Here is a 24383-nt window from a genome sequence, read left to right as displayed (position 1 = left end):
CGCTCGGATGTATAATCATTCCTTTGCTGTGGGAGACATGAGCCAATGCTAGTTAGCTAGAGCAAAATGAAAGAATCAGGGTGACAGAGTCAATTAAAAGTGGGTCAGACTCAGTCCATCACACCATTAGCTATCCTGCTGCCTCGTAAGCAAGTCAGCTCAGGTCGGATAATGAGAACACACCCTCGAAAATGTCTCTACATAAGAATAGTTAATCACGGAGGGACTAGTAGGACACAAAGATGCCTATTCACAAAATGTTACAAAGCAACACCTAGCGGCAATTAGGCAGACAAGTCTGGTAGCTCCACATCACACATGTGACACACAGGTGGGCCATAGGCCTACAACAATGCCCATATGAAGGACAGCAGATACCCAGAAAAAAACAGAGACCAAAGATAAGGCATCCAAACGCCTGTAACTGTTTGCAAACTTGTTACAACACAGACACACTAATTGTACCCTGTTTCATTGCAGAGGAACATGGATCTCCTGCCGATATGCCTGACCCTGATTTCCCTGATGACATCGATGACGACCCCATCAACCTCTCCCCACAAACCCTCAACATGGTCTTTGGAAGCCTCCAAACCCCACCTTCAGTCCCAAGGAGGAGCCCAGAAGAAGCAGCCACCCCAGTAGACCCACCTGCCACCCCAAATGTAATACCTGCCAGCTCCAACACAGCTGAGGACTCCGACGACACTGGAACCAGCTTTGAAAGAACCGTCGTTGGGGTCCAGCGGGAGCTGGCCAAGGAGGTGCGGGTGGGGATGCAAACTATGGCAGCCAGCCTTGAGGGGGTGCGTTCGTGCATGATCCCTCCTGCTGATCAGACAGCTGTGATGCAAGCACTAACATCGCACATGCAGGAACTTGTAGAAACACAAAAGCAAATCGCCACAGCTGTCATCCAGTTGACGGAACAACTAAGAATGCAAGCCAGTCAACGGGTGCACGAATGCAACATCGAACCCCTCAGGGCTGACCTGGCTGCCTACCATCGGGATGTGGCTGCCATTCTGAGAAACCAGCAGGCCCTCCTTGCTGCAGTATTGCCCTTCCTAAGTCCACAGGGACTAGCCCCCGGGATGTCTGCCTCCATGTCTTCTAACACTGAGGTGTGTGTTGCCCCTTCACAACCAACAACAACAAGGACAGAGGAGGCAACACACACATCAGAAGAAGAAGACGTGGAACAGATAACCTTCACACGGAGGAGTACCCGGAAGCCCTAGTCCCTGCACCATGGCCTACTCTGACCAAGGTCCTGCGTTTAGTCAAAGCCCAGTTTCTGAACACCTACACTCAATGACTGTTTGGCAATCCACTGTTTGACTTGTCCACATTGCCAGTGAATGTCTCTCTCCTACAATTTGGTAATCCTGTCCCTCTGCACTGACACCTTCTATAGGCTCACCAAGAAATGATGCCCCAGAACGGACTCAGCAAAAATGTTGAATGGACAATTTGCACTACAACACCTGTAAATAAATCGCACTTGCTCACCTATTGTGTCTCTGTGTCATTTCACACATCAACTGTGCAGTACCTAACTCCAAAGTGGCTGTGTGGCAACCCTGTTGAATCTCTATACTACTGTCCTGATGTCATATATTCAGATCCATCTGTGCATTGGCCAGGATTGCATCATAGCCCTACCATACTGAGGGAAATAACTGAGGAAGGAACTAAGCACACACAATCATGCTGTGTTGGTCAGAATGATGCACCATCTATCGCTATTCCAGAGAGCAAATGGTGGCTGGGAAATGTAGGCTCCATGCAAGACTTAAATAAGAATGGATGCCGCTTAATGTAATGAATCGTGTACAAATCACACTGCATTAACTTCCCTTACAGAGTAGGCTTCCATGAAGGAAATTCATGCTGCTTCAGTACACACATGATGTAGCTCAGCAATGAAAGCAGCAATACATGAGTGTGAACAACTCCTCATCTACAAAGATCTCCCTGAGCTTCACACTGCTGTCCGACCTAACAATTAACCCACATTGACATGTAATGAAGCACTCTTTGTGAAGTTGGACACATATCATAACAAAAGCTTGGTGTACAATGCACACTACCAATGGGGAGTCTCCCAATTTGAGGATACTTAACAAGTGAGCACACGGGTAGATGGGATGTTAAACATCCATTCCCAGGGGATGCTGAGCATAGGACACAAATGTCACACTAAATCATTCTGCAACATGGATGTCAAGGCCATGATAAAGTAGCACCTAACGCATCAAGTAAAGGGTTAACAAAATATTTATTTATATCTAGTACTACAAGAGGCAACTAAGGGAAAGGTACACCTACACTAATCTAACCTGACTACTAATAACCCACAACTGTCCCTATCTAACCTAAGCTAAACTTACTCTACACATGTAACGAAACGATCTAAACATCAACCCCCCACCCACCATTATGAGACAGGACACATGCAGGACAAAACATACTAACCTACACACATACTACACTATCCTAAACAAGCAGATATTTTTTTGGTTTTTTAATTTTTTTAATTTTTTTTTTTTTTTTTTTTTTATTAAACATGAATCCCAACATTGCCCCCCACCCACCCACCCACACACAAATATTTGAGAAAAATAACAAGGACCCCCCACCCTCTTCCCTAACACTAACTAAGCTACATACCAATCCTAATCCTAATACTAATCCCCAAAGCCCAACTAACAGGATAAAAAAAGGAAAGAGGTGAGAGGGGAGGGATAAAAGTTTAAGAGGGCAAACGAACTAGAGGTTTGCCCCCCTTAGTGTGCGCCTGATGTCGCGGACCCGGGTCTTTACATAGTTCATGTCATCAGTCAGGTTGTCCACCTTCCTCAAAAGTTTGTCCACTTTCAGGGACAATGCCTGGAAGGCTGCAGGGTCCACGGGAGGGTCTGTGGGGAGGGTTTGTGTGCCAGCAGAGGTCGAGCTAGTGGCAGCTGTTGGTGGGACATGTGACTGTCCTGCTGCCAGCACACGGCTGGGTCCAGGTCGTGCTGCATGCGGCGGGTCCATGGCAGCCGAAGTAGATGGGACCACTGGGCCAGACCTGGTGGCTGTGTCGTTGGTGGCTGTAGGTGGCACACTTGTTGGAGGCTGTGGTGTGGCCCACCACGCCCCGGAGGCCCTTTCGGAGTGATACCTGCGGCCCATCCGCCGATACCCAGACTGCACCTGCAGGATGTGCCTGTAACGGATGGCACGCCGCTCAAAATGGATGCGATCGGCCGCCCTCATGTTAGCAGCTGTGAAGAGAAAAGGCAGATATTTACCTTTGGCTTTGCATTGGGTGGGATAGCACAATGGGTTATTTGTACATTACTAGAAATGTATAGGTTGCAGCAATTGTCACAACATAGTTCACAGAAGGGCTCAGAGGAAGTACATGTGAAGCATGCATACATAAGGGCATATCACACCTAGAATATCCAGGTCTCTACATGATGGATGACATCACCCTACACTACTCATCCTAATCATCCCTACGGTTTTGTACATCATGGCTGCACCTCTTCCGCATACTTACTTCACTACATATGTCACTATATGTGATAACTATCACACTCCTCACTCTAAGCCATCTGGAATTGGTTGTGTGCTAAGATTGAACCAATGGGCTATAACCCAATGTCTACACTAGGGACCAGATGTAGGAAGATGGGAAATGGGACGAACAATCTGCAATGCAGAATGGGGTATCTGACACCGTCTGTGAGTTGCTATGGGGTTGCTAAGAGCCACCTCATTTACATCAATGATGTGGGTTGCAAGTTGCTCCACCTTTGCAACTATGGGCACTCACGGGGATGGAGGCCTGCTGGGAACAGCAGACCTCCATGTCCGTGACCGCTTGGAAATAACGCAGAACATGTTCCCCAAGTGTAGGCCGTTTACCTCAACGGGAAATGAGCAGCACTTAGAAATAAATTACGACAATTTCAATATTGAATAATTTAAGGCACTTAGGCCCGTATTTATATTTGTTGTTGCGCCGCATTTGCGTCACTTGTTGACGCAAAAGCCGCGCAAACTTGCAAATTCCAATTGTAATTTGTAAGTTTGCGCCGTTTTGGCGTCAAAAAGCTGCGCAAATGTGGTGCAAAAAAATTATAAATACGGGCCGCAGTGGTCCCTTGGACCACTGCCTGTTTTGTACAGGATTATTTTGGTACACTCGGAAAGGTGATGGGTTACAATGGGGACCCCTTACAGCTAGCAAGTGGGTTACCATCCACTTCAAGTGGATGATAACTGCGACTCACTTAGCAACCACAAACTCCATTGCAAATGGACTTGCATACCACTGTCAGTTGCAAATAGGACTGGAAAAAGCCTTCATATTTAGGATTAGGAATAAAATCTCCCATATATTTTCATGATCACCTAATACATTTCGGAATAGGAAACAGATGTTTGCAACTCACACACAATAATTATGAGTTTATCAACTTGTACACAGTTTGGCACATCTGGCCCTAGGTTCTGACTCACGACACAAAAGGTGTCAAGTAAGTGTGAGATACTGGTTGCTACAGTCCAAGGTAGCCTGTTTCACATTAACATCCCAGTCGTTGAGGGTGGTGTGGGAAGAACAACCACCAATCCCATGTGAAATGCACACCCAGGAGTGTATTGAACGTTCACCAAGTATGTGCCTTCACACACAAGACCTATGAATGGCTAGCAACACGTTGGACTTAGGCAAACATTGTGACATCCATGGACCACACATGTCACAATGATATGACTTTTGCCAACATGACATACTATCAGTGAGGCATGTTTTACTACACACACAGAGGAGGTGGAACACCCATTCTCATGATTCAACAGAACACATAGGCCATTGCACTCAAGTCACACACACTCCTAGTTCAGCTTGTGTAAGTACATGCCCCCGGAAGATCCAACCTACAGTGTGCACAGTCCATCCTCAACTAGGAAGATGCACTTTTCATCACAGCCATGTGCCTAAGCTATATGGGAGAATGTCAGTCTGATATGCAGACTCAGTTCATGTCAAGTCCCCGACCAAGTCTTACTTTGACCAGTGTATTCTCAGTAACTCATCCCATTCCCCATTGCGGCCCAACTGTAATGTCCTACAGCCCCTCAATCTCAGAGATGGCTAGGTGTTGCTTAACAGAAACATAAGTCCAATTTGATATCACACTAACACGACAATGGCAATGAACGGCCAGCGCATCACATCATGATTTCTCTTGAACACACAGTAGTCCATTTTGCGTCATTGGCAAATAAATATATCAAATAGCACTCAGGCAACACTCACTGTAGGTATCGGGGTCGTCGAAGTGTGCCACCTCTCCCACGGTGTAAGGCTCTGGTCCACCTGTAAAGCATGACAGGAAGAATGTACTCAGACTGGGTGGACTGACAAAATAATTCTGTTACAATGACACTGTGAGAATATGACATGGTAATGATACACTTTCACACATGCTCATACTGCATGGATGAGTTTGTATTCAACATTAACATTGGATGATTCTCCTGCTACAGTTACACACCCTACTACACACATGCAGTGGCCAGGACAGTCAGGTGTCGTCCAAGTTTACTCACAATAATTATGCCCCGACAATATTGTTATCCAAACATCTCAGCATGTGCATTCCAGAGAGACATCCAGACACTTGTTCCATGAGGACTGCATGACCACTCACAGTCAAACAGCCTATGTGGACATGTTCAACACACAGCAACCACACACACATGTGACATATCTGTGGAAAACATATCTGACTTCATGTGACGTGTATAAAACACACATGTATATCATCATCATGGGATTCAAATCAGATTTCGAGCAATGGGGTCTACATATGTAGGTATGTTGTTTCGACATGACTTACTCATTGCCCATTATGACATGTAGAGTACAAATAGAGCCATTAACGTGTTGCTTGTCTGACACAAATGCTACACTACATTACATACAGCTACAGCCATCTGGTATGTGTAGAACAACTGAGCCATCTGACTGCTAGCATAGGTCTACATACACATTGTGCAACACGTACACATTAGGGCACATATGTAAACATTAGTAAGGCAGCATTTGCATCATTGCATCACGCAGAGATGGGCCACACCTGCCAAATACAGATATATGTATTAAGTTTCTGCTGTTTGAGGGAGAAAAAGTGTAGCCAATTTGGGGATATCAATATATATTGACAAGGGCCTAAGGCCCGTATTTATACTTTTTTTAGCGCCACATTTGCGCCGCTTTTTGACGGCTAACGGCGCAAACCTACAAAATACAATGGTATTTTGCAAGTTTGCGCCGTTTTTGCGTCAAAAAACGACGCAAATGCGGCGCTAAAAAAAAGTATAAATACGGGCCTAGGTTTCCCTAGCATTACACATAGGCAGCTCCTTATCTAGCAGATTGGGTAACATTCATCACATGTTCACACACAGATTACTATCATGTCCATGTAATTGATTGCTACTCACCAACATGGCCACCAATCCTGACTCCCAGGTGGTCCAGCAGGTCCTGTTCCCTCGTGATCAGATCGGCCCAGCGGTGTTTCAACTGATGGACATTCCGCATGCTCCCATGGACCCGGACCATGTGATGGCGCACCTTCTCCCAGCGAATTTTCCGGGCCTCCGTGTGATACCCCTGTATCACACGGCCCCCAGCCTCCAGCATCAGCGGGAGGAAATGGCACACTAGCCAGATAAATCCCCCCAATTCATCTTCGCCCATCCTGGACAGGCGAGGCCTCCCTGACATTATGACTGATGACTAACAGAAAAAATAAAGTAGGAAATGGGGAAAGGTAGAGGTGTGAAGTTAAGAAAAGGAGAAAATAGCCCAACTAACCCCAATAACTACCCTACCCACAACAGACTCCCACAGACAATACAAACAAATACAGGAATGGACAAAACTAGACTTAACAGACTGAGACAATGATACACAACAATATTAGACTGAACAAAGTACAAAAGACAAGCTACACAGGACAACAAAGCAGTAATTCACAGGACAACACTCTTCACTGAACCACACAGTCTAGAAAAATCTGAGACTGCAAAGTGAAAGTGAAAGTCAACTTCCAATACAGATTTGGCAAACAGGATATCCTATTACATCACTTCCTGCATAAAATGGCCGCCGTTTTTTAATCCCGGTTTGCGTCGTATTTTCACGCATACATAATTTCGTGTCATTTTTTATGACGCATAATATTGCACATGCTGCTGAGTGTAAAAATATGATATGAATATTAATATTTATTTACTGTACGAGATGTCCTAAAATATGTGCATGTTGCGTCATTTTTTCCGACGCATACATGATGGGCGTCATATTTTTGAAACGTACAGGAATGCACATGCTGCTGAGTCAAATCTGAAATATGATGTAACTTATATTTTGCTGTCTAAATCTGTGAAATTTTTGTATACATTCAGATTTGACTCTGCATTCTGTGCACTCATGTACGTGACCAAAATATGACACCCATGCTGTATGCGTAGAATTATGATCAAATCTTTTTGTTACGTCTTCATGTTTTTAACTTGGGGAAGGTGATTTGTCAGGGTCAAACGGGGCAATGTGATACACATTTGTGTTTGGATATGCCACATGTCCATTGTTGTATGTATGGCAGGCATTCACACAGTAATGGTGTGGATACGTTACATAATGTCTTTTCCATATTTGTCAACATATTTGTGGCAATTGCTGATGGCTGTTTGGAAATGATGGATGGGATACCATGATGTATTCCTTCTCCAAATTTGGTCCACACTTATGATGGTGATGCTTTTATCTGGAGTCCTAACAGGGAGTGCAATGGTCACTTACAGTTATTATGGGGCTAACCATGTCCTAGCCTCATTTTGTGTTTGTGCTTTGTGTTCTACTCTTGACATGTAGGCCACACATGTACCTTATGCATGTGTTTGGCTCACAAGTACAGGATTTGTGTATGTTTGTGGGACCGTAGAAGTGGACTTAGGCCCCCAGCACCCTAGGATTTGACCATCCTGATTAGTTACAGTATCCATGGCTTGGCTTAATATTTTATGGGAAACCTGCAGCAGCAGGCTAATGTAAGGCCATATGGTATGTATGACTGTTGACCATTCATTCATCTCATTAGCCCATTAGAAGTTTGCAGTAATGATGATTTTGAGCTGACATGCCTACCATTTCCCAATGACTATGTTTGGAAGACTCTGAGCGTTCCTGATGTTCTGGGGAATATTCTTTAGTGGGTGTCTGTGTCCCTTTCTGCATTAACTGGTTAAGTGGCATGTCACATTCTTCCTGCTAGGTTCAAACTGGGACCCGACTGTGATGGTCTACTTTCAATAATTTGGTTGATTGTATGACATATGTGTACATGTGTGTTGGTATGTGGATCCACTATCACCTGTCTGGGTGTATGTTGTCACTGTGACATCCAGGTCTCCTCCTGAGTTAGTGGCAGCTAATGTTGTCCCAATTGTGTTTTGCTCATATCACCCACTGGAGAGAAGCCATTGATGACATGGTGACGTACACATGGATGGTCCCACCCTGTCTCTGACCACATGTGATGTGACTTTCACATGATCTACTTTTTTTGTCTGGGTGCAAGACTGTCTCAGGTGTTTTGATGTAGCATGTGGATTTGCCACATTTGTACTCATGTGGGCCTCTGTGTATGGCAATGTATCATGTCACATCCTACCCTCTGTGCATACAATTGAAATGTTCTTTTTTGTTGTGATGATTGTTATGGCATTGTTGGTCAAGGAGACCACATTCTTCGTCAGCATTTTATAAGTAAAGGTGCTCAGTAATGCATGGACCAAAGCATGATGTGGTGTTTGATATCTGTGTTTATTTACAATAGTGTAATACAGGTGATTATTATACATTAAGCAACAAAAATTATTTACAAGCTGCTGGCGCCTACGCTGTCCTGCTGCCGTGTTGGGTTGTCCCCCCTCCTGTTGCGGCCCAGCATCCTCCTCTTCGTCATCCTCAGGCATGCCTGGGTCCAGTTCAAGGAGGGGAATGTTCCTCTGGACACATATATTGTGCAATATGGCACAAGTGAGGATGATTTTGCACACCATCTCTGGGGAATAGAGTAGGCTCCCGCCAGTGATGTCAAGGCAGGGGAACCTAGACTTTAGGATCCCAAAGGTCCTCTCCACAATGCTGCGGGTCCTCTTGTGGGCGTCATTGTATGCCCGCTCTGCAGCAGTGATTGGGTTCCCGAATGGTGTCATCACCCAAGGCTGGATGCCATACCCCTGATCAGCTGAAAGAGAAAGAGAATGGATTGAATTAGATGTAGGAGGCAGTGTTGTACGGATCTTTGATGGCTGTAGTTGTCTTGTGTTGTCTGTGACTCTTTTGTGTACTAATGTTCCAACCTATGGTTGTTGTTGAAAAGTTTGCTTTGATATATTTTCCCTTGGCTGAGCAAGTGTTTGTTGGCTAACCGTTTGTCAGAAGGACTGTTTTTGTTGTTGCAGTAGAGTGTTCCCTCCCTAGCATTGTGACTAGTGATACAGTTGTCTGTGTGTCCTCACTGGGGGTGTGATGTTAGTTCCATGCCGAGTTAAAACGTGAAAGTGTATTTGACACCTTCATGTGTATGAGCCCAGGCCATCCCATACCTTTTGACTTATGCATTGTATTAGTGTACAGGTTATTTTGAGACTTCCAATCTGTAAAGTGACATTTGGCCAACCACACTCATTGATGTCTTCACATTAGGCTGTGGATTAAATTCCAATGTGTGACAGGTTAAATGTTGACTTCTGACACATGGCTAGTGATGTGAGTACCTCAGTGTGTTCCTGGCTAGGTGTTGCTATTGTGGTGTATGTGTTGTTTGTCCTAGAGGGTTTGTGTGCGGTGTGTGTATGGGTTTGTTTTTTGTCCTTACCAACAAGTAGTCCATTGCCATAGCGTCCATCCTGGAAGTGTTGGTTGATGGTGGAGTGACGGAAGATGAATGCGTCATGTACACTCCCAGGATATTTGGCCACGATGTTGGTGATCAGTCCTTGGTGATCGACTATGGCCTGGACGTTGATTGAATGTGTGTGCTTCCTGTTGCGGTAGAGGTGTTCTGAATCAGCAGGTGGCACAAGGCGTACGTGTGTGCAGTCGATTGCACCAAGGACGTGCGGGAAGCCACTGATGGCGTAGAACCCCTGTTTAATTTCCTGCTGCTTCTGCAGTGTGTTAGGGAAGCAGATGTGGCGGGGTGTCAGGCGAATGATGGCATCCAGGACTTTAGGCAGGAATGCAGAGAATGATAGTTGGGATATTCCACCAACCAGGGCACCAGTTGTCTGAAAGGAGCCACTTGCCAGCAGGTGTAGTACGGCAAGCAGCTTTGTTTCAGTTGGGATAGTGCGGGGTGTCACTAAAGTGGGGGCCAACTGTTGTTCGATATTTGCCAGCAGCTGCTGAATGGCCTGCCAGTTCAACCGGTACCTCTGGATGATGTCCCGTTCCCTGAGGCCATGCAGGGTTGTTCTTGGGCGGAATATCCTGTCCTGCCTTCTGCGCTGTCTTTGGGGTCCCTGCTGTTGTTGTTGTAGCTGCTGTTGTTGCTGCAGGGCTCTGCGTCTACGTGCACGTTGAAGAAAAAGCACCTCCATAGCTCCCTGTTGCTGCTCTGCTGCTCTGTTGTTTGTTCTGTGTGTTCTGCTTAAGTACAGGTGTGTTTGCCCCATTTTAACGCCTGCCCTGACCCAGGCGTTAAAATTTCACGCTATTCGTGCTTTGCGTCACTTTTTTGCGCCGCCTACGGCCCGGGAGTCATTTTTGCCTGGAAGCATAAATACGACGCACCGCTGTATACGTGGGTTTTTGGACGGGAACGCCTACCCTGCATGTCATTAACGCAGGGCGGGGTGCCGCTTCCAAAAACTCACGCACATAGCGCCATTCCCCTTGTGCGCCGCATCGGGCGTCAGGGTATAAATATGGGGCATCGTTTGCGCTGAATGTGCGTCAAAATTTTTGACGTACATTCGGCGCAACCGGAGTATAAATATGGCCCTACATTTTGACTGACTGTGGGTGTTGTGACTGCCCTGGCAGCACACTTGCCTCTCAGGCTCTGCCCCATACACTTTTTATTCACATTGCATGATCTGTACATGTCACGTGGCATTACCTATGCATGTCAATGTTAGGATGTGGTATGGATGTAAACATTCTTGATGTTTTGAGATGATGTTGGGTGATGTGTATTTAATTGGATTGGCCTGTTTATCGTATGAATGTCCTATTTGTTTGTCCGACTTTGCAGGTGTGTTTCAGTGACCAGTTGCCTGTGTCCTCTCCTCAATGTTGTTGTCTGAGCATTATGACATTAGTGATGTAGCCTTGTTAGCCAGGCACGTGAGGGACCCTGACGTATGCAGCATGTGTGTATCGTTAGTGCTGTGTGGCTCCTATTGCTGTTTACTTAGGCTTATGTATGTGTCAGTTATGGACATTCGGCATTTGAGTGTACTGGTACCTTTGTCTTATTTCTAGGAGTAATTGCAGATGTCATCCTCACCCCCTAATTTAGGTATGTATGTTCCAGGGTGGGGTTCCTGCCATTTGGTACTATAGCTGCACAGAGATGAGAGGTGTTATTGTCAACTGTGGTTGCAGTTAAGTTACAGTTGTTGTATTTGCTACTGCATTACAGGTAGGGACCTAGTTGATGGGGAATAGATTTTGCAATACAAGTGCCTGGATGTGGATTTGAGGTAGTGTCCTTCCCACCTGTCACTGCTTTCCCTTGGCTCTCTTGTTGTAATTACAGGATGTCCCCGTGGGACTGTTGTTGTTGCTGTATTTTGTCGTGCCCCAGCTTCGGTCAGTACTGGGCATGCCCCCCTGCTGTGCCCCTTTCCCCATGCCACTTCATATATGTGCTGACTTACATGCATTGTGTAGTAGGTATCCCCCCCTGCTTACAGTCCCCATTATTGTATTATGATTCCCCATGCGACTTACCCTGCATGTGCGTAGTGTCGTGGTAGTCTGCGCTGTCCAGTCCTTGAAACCCTGTGACGATCTCCTCCGGGATGACGGATGCGACCATCTCCTCCATGTGGTCCAGGGCCTCCTGTTGTGCTGGACTCCCCCCTCCAGTCTGCATTGCTGCCTTCCTGTTCCTGGCCATTTTCTCTTTGGTCCTACGTTTGCAGTCATGCCAGCGTTTCTTACACTCGGTGACTGTCCGGCGTTCTTCAGCCACACTGTTAATCTTGTCCACAATTTGTTTCCAGATGGCCTCTCTCCTACTGAATGGCAATTTAGAGGTGATGAAAAGTTGGTGCTGGTGTTCCGTCACCTCTTTCACCAGGATTTCCTGCTCCTCTGCACTGAAGCGACATTTTTTTTTTTTTTTTTTTTTTTTAATGCCCTGGTTCCTGTATGCTTCCTCCTGGCTGGTTCCTGGTCTGCTCTCATCCTCCTGGGGTCTGTTGGGGCATCTAGGATCCATTTTGGGTCTCCTCTCCTGAAAGGGCAGTTTTCGCGCAAAAATGTGACGCAATAGCGTGAAAAATACGGCGTTTTCACGATTGCGCTGTCGTAAATTGACCCACAGTGATGTGCGTCGCATTTACGTTGGTTTCCTTTACGACAGACTGACGCTGTCTGCGTCACGAAATAATGACACCCACCTGTTGGTTGCACCGCCGTACGTCAAAGTATAAATTTGACACCCGCATGGCGCATCCAAATGGCGTTAGACGGCGCAATTTTTTTTGACGCAAAACTGTGTTAGCGCAATTTTGCGTCAAAAAGTATAAATATGGCCCAAAGTGAGTGTTGTCTAGTCTGTAATGCTATTCTATACCATTAGAACTTTATACATACGAGTCATAGTTTGCAAACTTTACAGTAAGACCACACATGCCCAGGTTCTATATAAAGGATTACTGCAGGTAATTCTGCACCCTGCTAAATGAGGGTGGGTACTTATAAGAATGGCTTTGAGTGGAATAATCCTTATCCTAAGACAATTTGGCAACTTTAGAAATCTGCTGAAGACCATATGTTGCAGGTGGAATCATAGCGAAAGCTTGGCGAAGTAAGCATGGGAGTATATAATTTGCATAGGACAGCCCCTTTTTCAATCCTATTATTATTCTGTAGTTTCCATGTAGCACTACTAGATGGCAGCACTTGAACACAAATCCACAGAGAGGCTTTAAAAGTGCTTGCTGAACTACCTCTTGTTGGTTTTTTATGAACCTATAGATGGGAGTACTGGAATGACTGACGGAATAAGTATTGAGAAATGATTGGCCTCTTTTATTGATAAAATGGGTGCCAAATTTTGAAGAAAAACTACAAAATAAAAGTGTTAAAGCACAGATAAAAGCTGAGAGATAAAGTGAGTGTTGTCTAATCTGTAATGCTATGCTATACCATTATGACTTTACACATCCCAGTCATAGTTTGCAAACTTTAGAGTAAGACCACACATGCCCAGGTTCTATATAGAGGATTACTACAGGTAATTTTGTACTCTACTAAGTGAGGGTGGGTACTTATAAGAATGCCTTTGAGTGAAAAAATCCTTAGCCTAAGACAATTTGGCAACTTTAGAAATCTGCTGAATACCATATGTTGCAGGTGGAATCTTAGCGAAAGATTGGCGAAGTAAGCATGGGAGTAAATAATTTGCATAGGACAGGCCCTTTTTCAATCCTATTTTTATTCTGCAGTTTCCATGTAGCACTACTACAGTGCAGCACTTGAACACAAATCCACAGAGAGGTTTTAAAAGTGATTGCTGGACTAACTCTTGTTGTTTTTTTATGAACCTATAGATTGGAGAACTGGAATGAGTGAAAGAATGAGTATTGAGAAATGATTGGCCTGTTTTATTGATAAAAGGGGTGCAAAATTTGGAAAGAAAACTACAAGATAAAAATGTTAAAGCACAGATAATAGCTGAGAGATAAAGTGAGTGCTGTCTAGTCTGTAATACAATGCTATACCATTAGGACTTTATACATCCCAATCATAGTTTGAAAACTATACAGTAAGACCACACATGCCCAGGTTCTATATAGAGGATTACTACAGGTAATTATGTACCCTACTAAGTGAGGGTGGGTACTTATAAGAATGCCTTTGAGTGGAAAAATCCTTATCCTAAGACAATTTGGCAACTTTAGAAATCTGCTGAAGACCATATGTTGCAGGTGGAATCATAGCGCAAGCTTGGCGCAGTAATCATTGGAGTATATAATTTGCATAGGACAGCCCCTTTTTCAATCCTATTATTATTCTGCAGTTTCCATGTAGCACTACTAGAGGGCAGCACTTGAACACAAATCCAGAGAGAGGTTTTAAATGTGCTTGCTGAACTACCTCTTGTTGGTTTTTTATGAACCTATAGATTGAAGGACTGGAATGACTGAGAGAATGACTATTGAGAAATGATCGGTCTGTTTTATTGATAAAAGTGGTGCAAGATTTGAAAGGAAAACTACAAGATAAAAGTGTTAAAGCACAGATAATAACTCAGAGATAAAGTGAATGTTGTCTAGTCTGTAATGCTATACTATACCATTAGGACTTTATACATCCCAGTCATAGTTTGCAAACTTTACAGTAAAACCACACATGCCCAGGTTCTATATAGAGGACTACTACAGGTAATTCTGTACTCTACTAAGTGAGGGTGGGTACTTATAAGAATGCCTTTAAGTGGAAAAATCCTTAGCCTAAGACAATTTGGCAACTTTAGAAATCTGCTGAAGACCATATGTTGCAGGTGGAATCCTAGCGAAAACTTGGCGAAGTAAGCATGGGAGTATATAATTTGCATAAGACAACCCCTTTTTCAATCCTATTATTATTCTGTAGTTTCCATGTAGCACTACTAGATGGCAGCACTTGAACACAAATCCACAGAGAGGCTTTAAAAGTGATTGCTGGACTACCTCTTGTTTTTTTTTTATGAACCTATAGATTGGAGGACTGGAATGACTGAGGGAATGAGTATTGAAAAATGATTGGCCTGTTTTATTGATAAAAGGATTGCAAGTTTTGGAAAGAAAGCTACAAGATAAAAGTGTTAAAGCACAGATAATAGCTGAGAGATAAAGTGAGTGTTGTCTAGTCTGTAACGTTATGCAATACCATTAAGACTTTATACATTCCAGTCATAGTTTGCAAACTTTACAATAAGACCACACATGCCCAGGTTCTATATAGAGTTTTACTACAGGTAATTCTGTACCCTGCTAAATTAGGGTGGGTACTTATAAGAATGCCTTTGAGTGGAAAAATCCTTAGCCTAAGACAATTTGGCAACTTTAGAAATCTGCTCAAGACCATATGTTGCAGGGGGAATCATAGCGAAAGCTTGGCGAAGTAAGCATGGGGGTATATAATTTGCATAGGACAGCCCCTTTTTCAATCCTATTATTATTCTGCAGTTTCCATGTAGCACAAATAGAGGGCAGCACTTGAACACAAATCCACAGAGAGGCTTTGAAAGTGCTTGCTGAACTACCTCTTGTTGTTTTTTTATGAACCTATAGATTGGAGGACTGGAATGACTGAGTATTGAGAAATGATTGGCCTGTTTTATTGATAAAAGGGGCGCAAGATTTGGAAGGAAAACTACAAGATAAAAGTGGTAAAGCACAGATAATAGCTGAGTGATGAAGGCCCATATTTATACTTTTTGACGCAAAACTGCGCTAACGCAGTTTTGCGTCAAAAAATTTAGCGCCGGCTAACGCCATTCTGAAGCGCCATTGGGGCGCCGTATTTAAGCAATGACGTTAGCCGGCATTAGCCGCCGGCGCTGCCTGGTGTGCGTTGAAAAAAACGACGTACACCAGGCAGGGCCGGCGTAGGGGGATATGGAGCTTGGGTGTGAAAAAATGGGGCAAGTCAGGCTGAGGCAAATTTTTCGCCTCAACCCGATTTGCGCCATTGTTTTCCACTCCCAACCCCCATAGAAATGACTCCTGTCTTAGCAAAGACAGGAGTCATGCCCCCTTGCCCAATGGCCATGCCCAGGGGACTTCTGTCCCCTGGGCATGGTCATTGGGCATAGTGGCATGTAGGGGGGCACGAATCAGGCCCCCCCTATGCCACAAAAAAAATAAATAAATAATACTTACCAGAACATACCTTAATGTCCCTGGGATGGGTCCCTCCAGCCTTGGGTGTCCTCCTGGGGTGGGCAAGGGTGACAGGGGGTGTTCCGGGGGGCATGGGAGGGCACCTCTGGGCTCCTTCCGAGCCCACAGGTCCCTTAACGCCTGCCTTTTCCAGGCGCAAAAAAACAGCGCAAAAGCGGCCGTACATCATTTTTTTTGACCCGCCCACTCCCGGGCGTGAATTTTGCCGGGAGTGTAAATACAGCACACATGCCGCGGAGTCACTTTTTTAGACAGGAACGCCTACCTTGCATATAATTAACACAAAGTAGGTGTCCACGCTAAAAAAAGGACACAAACTCCATGGACTTTGGCGCTAGACGCGTCTAACACCAAAATATAAATATGGAGTTACTTTAGCGTTGGAATTGCATAAAAAAAAACTATGCAATTCCAGCGCAAGCGGAGTATAAATATGCCTCAAAATGAGTGTTGTCTAGTCTGTAATGATATGCTATACCATTAAGACTTTATACATCCCAGTCATAGTTAGCAAATTTTACAGTAAGACCACACATGCCCAGGTTCTATATAGAGGATTACTACAGGTAATTCTGTACCCTACTAAGTGAGGGTGGGTACTTATATGAATACGGTTGAGTGGAAAAATCCTTATCCTAAGACAATTTGGCAACTTTAGAAATCTGCTGAAGACCATATGTTGCAAGTGGAATCATAGCGAAAGCTTGGCGAAGTAAGCATGGGAGTATATAATTTGCATAGGACAGCCCCTTTTTCAATCCTATTATTATTCTGCAGTTTCCATGTAGCACTACTAGAGGGCAGCACGTGAACACAAATCCACAGAGAGGCTTAAAAAGTGCTTGCTGAACTTCCTCTTGTTGGTATATTATGTACCTATAGATTGGAGAACTGGAATGAGTATTGAGAAATGATTGGCCTGTTTTATTGATGAAATGGGTGCAAGATTTGGAAGGAAGGCTCCAAGATAAAAGTGCTAAAGCATCGATAATAGCTGAGAGATAAAGTGAGTGTTGTCTAGTCTGTAATGCTATGCTATACCATTAGAACTTTATACATCCCAATCATAGTTTGCTAACTTTACAGTAAGACCACACCTGCCCAGGTTCTATATAGAGGATTACTACAGGTAATTCTGTACCCTACTAAGGCCCATATTTATACTTTTTGACGCTAAACTGCGCTAACGCAGTTTAGCGTCAAAAAATTTTGCGCCGTCTAACGCCATTCTGAAGCGCCATGCGGGCGCCGTATTTATGGAATGGCGTTAGACGGCGCAATCAGACCGGCGCTGCCTGGTTTGCGTGGGAAAAAACCACGTAGACCAGACAGCGCCGGCGTAGGGGGAAAATGGCGTATGGGCGTCTTAAAATGGGGCAAGTCAGGTTACGTCGAAAAAATCGTCGTAACCCGACTTGCGCCATTTTTTTTCGACGCCCATCCCCCATCAACATGACTCCTATCATTGTAAAGATAGGAGTCATGCCCCCTTGCCCAATGGCCATGCCCAGGGGACTTCTGTCCCCTGGGCATGGTCATTGGGCATAGTGGCATGTAGGGGGGCACAAATCAGGCCCCCCTATGCCACAAAAAAAAAAAAAAAAATACTTACCTGAACTTACCTTAATGTCCATGGGATGGGTCCCTCCGTCCTTGGGTGTCCTCCTGGGGTGGGCAAGGGTGGCAGGGGGGGTCCCTGGGGGCAGGGGAGGGCACTCTGGGCTCATTTTGAGCCCACTTGTCCCTTAACGCCATGCCTGACCCAGGCGTTAAAAAGCGGCGCAAATGCGCCGTTTTTAGCCACGCCCACTCCCGGGCGTCTCTTTTGCCCGGGAGTATAAATACCACGTAAAGGCCTGGGAGTCATTTTTTAAGACGGGAACGCCTCCCTTGCATATCATTAACGCAAGGAAGGGGTTCACGCTAAAAAATGACGCACATTCCGGGAACTTTGGCGCTAGACGCCTCTAACGCCATAGTATAAATATGGCGTTAGTTGGCGTTAGTTTAGCGTCGAATTTGCGTCGAAAAAAACGACGCAAATTCGGCGCAAACGGAGTATAAATACGGGCCTAAGTGAGGGTGGGTACTTATAGGAATGCCTTTGAGTGGAAAAATCCTTATCCTAAGACAATTTGGCAACTTTAGAAATCTGCTGAAGACCATATGTTGCAGGTGGAATCATAGCGAAAGCTTGGCGAAGTAAGCATGGGAGTATATAATTTGCATAGGACAGCCCCTTTTTCAATCCTATTATTATATTGCAGTTTCCATGTAGCACTACTAGAGGGCAGCACTTGAACACAAATCCACAGAGAGGCTTTAAAAGTGCTTGCTGAACTACCTCTTGTTGGTTTTTTATGAACCTATAGATTGGAGGACTGGAATGACTGAGAGAATGAGTATTGAGAAATGATTGGCCAGTTTTATTGATAAAAGGGGCGCAAGATTTGGAAGGAAAACTACAAGATAAAAGTGGTAAAGCACAGATAATATCTGAGAGATAAAGTGAGTGTTGTCTAGTCTGTAATGATATGCTATACCATTAAGACTTTACACATTCCAGTCATAGTTTGCAAACTTTACAGTAAGACCACACATGCACAGGTTCTATATAGAAGATTACTACAGGTAATTCTGTACCCTACTAAGTGAGGGTGGGTACTTATAAGAATGCCTTTGAGTGGAAAAATCCTTATCCTAAGACAATTTGGCAACTTTAGAAATCTGCTGAAGACCATATGTTGCAGGTGGAATCATAGCAAAAGCTTGGCGAAGTAAGCATGGGAGTCTATAATTTGCATAGGACAGTCCCTTTTTCAATCCTATTATTTTTCTGCAGTTTCCATGTAGCACTACTAGAGGGCAGCACTTGAACACAAATATACAGAGAGGCTTTAAAAGTGCTTGCTGAACTACCTCTTGTTTTTTTATGAACCTATAGATTGGAGGACTGGAATGACTGAGGGAATGAGTATTGAGAAATGATTGGCCTGTTTTATTGATAAAAAGGGGCACAAGATTTGGAAGGAAAACTACAAGATAAAAGTGGTAAAGCACAGATAATATCTGAGAGATAAAGTGAGTGTTGTCGAGTCTGTAATGATATGCTATACCATTAAGACTTTATACATTCCAATCATAGTTTGCAAACTTTACAGTAAGACCACACATGCCCAGGTTCTATATAGCGGATTACTACAGGTAATTCTGTACCCTACTAAGTGAGGGTGGGTATTTATATGAATGCCTTTGAGTGGAAAAATCCTTATCCTAAGACAATTTGGCAACTTTAGAAAGCTGCTGAAGACCATATGTTGCAGGTGGAATCATAGCGAAAGCTTGGCGAAGTAAGCATGGGAGTATATAATTTGCATAGGACAGCCCCTTTTTCAATCTTATTATTATTCTGCAGTTTCCATGTAGCACTACTAGAGGGCAGCACTTGAACACAAATCCACAAAGAGGCTTTAAAAGTGCTTGCTGAACTACCTCTTGTTGGTTTTTTATGAACCTATAGATTGGAGAATTGGAATGACTAAGGGAATGAGTATTGAGAAATGATTGGCCTGTTTTATTGATAAAAGGGGTGCAAGATTTGGAAGGAAAACTACAAGATAAAATTGTTATAACACAGATAATAGCTGAGAGATAAGGGGGCATATTTATACTCCGTTTGCGCCAAATTTGCGTCGTTTTTTTCGACGCAAAATCGGCGCAAAACTAACGCCATATTTATACTTTGGCGTTAGACGCATCTAGCGCCACAGTATGAGGAATGAGCGTCATTTTTTTGCGTGAACGCCTTCCTTGCGTTAATGAGATGCAAGGTAGGCGTTCCCGTCTAAAAAAATGACTGCGACTCAAATGCGTCGTATTTATACTCCCGGGCAAAAATCACGCCCGGGAGTGGTCGGGGCAAAAAAACCCGCATTTGCGCCTCTTTTTAATGCCTGGGTCAGGGCAGGCGTTAAGGGACCTGTGGGCTTAAAATGAGCCCACAGCTGCCCTCCCATGCCCCCAGGGACCCCCCCTGCCACCCTTGCCCACCCCAGGAGGACATCCAAGGATGGAGGGACCCATCCCAGGGACATTCAGGTAAGTTCAGGTAAGTATAATTATTTTTTTAAAATATTTTTTTTTGGCATAGGGGGGCCTGATTTGTGCCCCCCTACATGCCACAATGCCCAATGACCATGCCCAGGGGACATCATAAGTCCCCTGGGCATGGCCATTGGGCAAGGGGGCATGACTCCTGTCTTTACTAAGACAGGAGTCATGTAAATGGCGTCTGGGCGTCGTTAAAAATGGTGCAAATCGGGTGGAGGCGATTTATTTGCCTCAACCTGACTTGCCCCATTTTAATAAGCCCTAACGCCATTTTTCCCTACGCCGGCGCTGCCTGGTGTACGTGTTTTTTTTCCACGCACACCAGGCAGCGCCGGTCTGCTAGCGCCGGCTAACGCCATTCAATAAATACGGCGCCCGCATGGCGCTTCAGAAGGCGTTAGCCGGCGCTAATCTTTTTGGCGCAAAACTGCGATAGCGCAGTTTCGCGTCAAAAAGTATAAATATGGCCCAAAGTGAGTGTTGTCTAGTCTGTAATGCTATGCTATACCATTAGAACTTTATACACCCCAGTCATAGTTTGCAAACTTTACAGTAAGACCACACATGCCCAGGTTCTATATAGAGTATTACTACAGGTAATTCTGTACCCTGCTAAATTAGGGTAGGTACTTATAAGAATGCCTTTGAGTGGAAAAATCCTTAGCCTAAGACAATTTGGCAACTTTAGAAATCTGCTGAAGACCATATGTTGCAGGTGGAATTATAGCGAAAGCTTGGCGAAGTAAGCATGGGAGTATATAATTTGCATAGGACAGCCCCTTTTTCAATGCTATTATTATTCTGCAGTTTCCATGTAGCACTACTAGAGGGCAGCACTTGAACACAAATCCACAGAGAGGCTTTAAAAGTGCTTGCTGAACTACCTATTGTTGTTTTTTTATGAACCTATAGATTGGAGGACTGGAATGACTGAGAGAATGAGTACTGAAAAATGATTGGCCTGTTTTATTGATAAAAGGGGTGCAAGATTTGGAAGGAAAACTACAAGATAAAAGTGTTAAAGCACAGACAATAGCTGAGAGATAAAGAGAGTGTTGTCTAGTATGTAATGCTATGCTATACCATAACGACTTTATACATCCCAGTCATAGTTTGCAAATTTTACAGTAAGACCACATATGACCAAGTTCTATATAGAGGATCACTACAGGTAATTCTGTACCCTACTAAGTGAGGGTGGGTACTTATAAGAATGCCTTTGAGTGGAAAAATCCTTATCCTAGGACAATTTGGCAACTTTAGAAATCTGCTGAAGATCATATGTTGCAGGTGGAATCATAGCGAAAGCTTGGAGAAGTAAGCATGGGAGTATATAATTTGCATAGGACAGCCCCTTTTTCAATCCTATTATTATTCTGCAGTTTCCATGTAGCACTACTAGAGGGCAGCACTTGAACACAAATCCACAGAGAGGCTTTAAAAGTGCTTGCTGAACTACCTCTTGTTGGGTTTTTATGAACATATAGATTAGAGGACTGGAATGACTGAGGGAATGAGTATTGAGAAATGATTGGCCTGTTTTATTGATAAAAGGGGTGCAAGATTTGGAAGGAAAACTACAAGATAAAAGTGTTAAAGCACAGATAATAGCTGAGAGATAAAGTGAGTGTTGTCTAGTCTGTAATGCTATGCTATACCATTAGGACTTTATACATCCCAGTCATAAGGGCATATTTAGGGGCATATTTATACTCCGTTTGCGCCGGAATTGCGTCGTTTTTTTTTACGCAATTCCGACGCATAACTAACTCCATATTTATACTTTGGCGTTAGACGCGTCTAGCGCCAAAGTCCATGGAGTTTGCGTCATTTTTTAGCGTGGACACCTGCTTTGCGTTAATGAGATGCAAGGTAGGCGTAGTCGTCTAAAAAATTGACTACGAGGCATGTGCGCCGTATTTACACTCCCGGGCAAAATTCACGTCCGGGAGTGGGCGGGTCAAAAAAAATGACGTACGGCCGCTTTTGCGCCGTTTTTTAGCGCCTGGAAAAGGCAGGCGTTAAGGGACCTGTGGGCTCGGAAGGAGCCCAGAGGTGCCCTCCCATGCCCCCAGGGACACCCCCTGTCACCCTTGCCCACCCCAGGAGGACACCCAAGGATGGAGGGACCCATCCCAGGGACATTAAGGTAAGTTCTGGTAAGTATTTTTTTTTTTTTTTAAATTGTGGCATAGGGTGGCCTGATTTGTGCCCCCCTTCATGCCACTATGCCCAATGACCATGCCCAGGGGACATAAGTCCCCTGGGCATGGCCATTGGGCAAGGGGGCATGACTCCTGTCTTTGCTAAGACAGGAGTCATTTCTATGTGGGTTGGGAGTCGAAAAAAATGGCGCAAATCAGGTTGAGGCGAAAAATTTGCCTCAGCCTGACTTGCCCCATTTTTTGCCGCCCAAGCTCCATATCCCCCTACGCCGGCGCTGCCTGGTGTACGTCGTTTTTTTCCACGCACACCAGGCAGCGCCGGCGGCTAACGCCGGCTAACGTCATTGATTAAGGCCCATATTTATACTTTTTGACGCAAAACTGCGCTAACGCAGTTTTGCGTCAAAAAAATTAGCGCCGGCTAACGCCATTCTGAAGTGCCATGCGGGCGCTGTATTTAAGCAATGATATTAGCCGGCGTTAGCCGCCGGCGCTGCCTGGTGTGCGTTGAAAAAAACGACGTACACCAGGCAGCGCCGGCGTAGGAGGATATGGAGCTTGGGCGTGAAAAAATGGGGCAAGTCAGGCTGAGGCAAATTTTTCGCCTCAACCCGATTTGCGCCATTTTTTTCCACTCCCAACCCCCATAGAAATGACTCCTGTCTTAGCAAAGACAGGAGTCATGCCCCCTTGCCCAATGGCCATGCCCAGGGGACTTCTTGTTGGTTTTTTATGAACCTATAGATTAGAGAACTGGAATGACTGAGGGAATGTGTATTGAGAAATGATTGGCCTGTTTTATTGATAAAAGGGGTGCAAGATTTGGAAGGAAAACTACAAGATAAAAGCGTTAAAGCACAGATAATAGCTGAGAGATAAAGTGAATGTTGTCTAGTCTATAAAGCTATGCTATACCATTAGATCTTTATACATCCCAAACATAATTTGCAGACTTTCCAGTAAGACCACAGATGCCAAGGTTCTATATAGAGGATTACTACAGGTAATTCTGTAACCTGTTAAATTAGGGTGGGTACTTATAAGAATGCCTTTGAGTGGAAAAATCCTTATCCTAAGACAATTTGGCAACTTTAGAAATCTGCTGAAGACCATATGTTGCAGGTGGAATCATAGCGAAAGCTTGGCGAAGTAAGCATGGGAGTATATAATTTGCATAGAACAGCCCCTTTTTCAATCCTATTATTATTCTGCAGTTTCCATGGAGCACTACTAGAGGGCAGCACTTGAACACAAATCCACAGAGAGGCTTTAAAAGTGCTTGCTGAACTACCTCTTGTTGCTTTTTATGAACCTATAGATTGGAGGACTGGAATAACTGAGGGAATGAGTATTGAGAAATGATTGGCCTGTTTTATTGATAAAAGGGGTGCAAGATTTATAAGAAAAACTACAAGATAAAAGTGTTAAAGCACAGATAATAGCTGAGAGATAAAGGGAGTGTTGTCTAGTCTGTAAAGCTATACAATACCATAAGGTCTTTATACATCCTAAACATACTTTGCAAAGTTTACAGTAAGATCACACATGCCCAGGTTCTATATAGAGGATTACTACAGGTAATTCTGTACCCTGCTAAATTAGGGTGGGTACTTATAAGAATGCCTTTGAGTGGAAAAATCCTTATCCTAAGACAATTTGCCAACTTAAGAAATCTGCTGAAGATCATATGTTGCAGGTGGAATCATAGCGAAAGCTTGGAGAAGTAAGCATGGGAGTATATAATTTGCATAGGACAACCCCTTTTTCAATCCTATTATTATTCTGCAGTTTCCATGTAGCACTACTAGAGGGCAGCACTTGAACACAAATCCCCTGTGAGGCTTTAAAAGGGCTTGCTGAACTACCTCTTGTTGTTTTTTTATGAACCTATAGATTAGAGGA

Source organism: Pleurodeles waltl, chromosome 4_2 (assembly GCF_031143425.1).
Source record: "Pleurodeles waltl isolate 20211129_DDA chromosome 4_2, aPleWal1.hap1.20221129, whole genome shotgun sequence".
NCBI classification, from domain to species: domain Eukaryota; kingdom Metazoa; phylum Chordata; class Amphibia; order Caudata; family Salamandridae; genus Pleurodeles; species Pleurodeles waltl.
The sequence above is the reverse complement of the archived record's forward strand: the minus strand, read 5'-3'. Positions refer to the sequence as shown.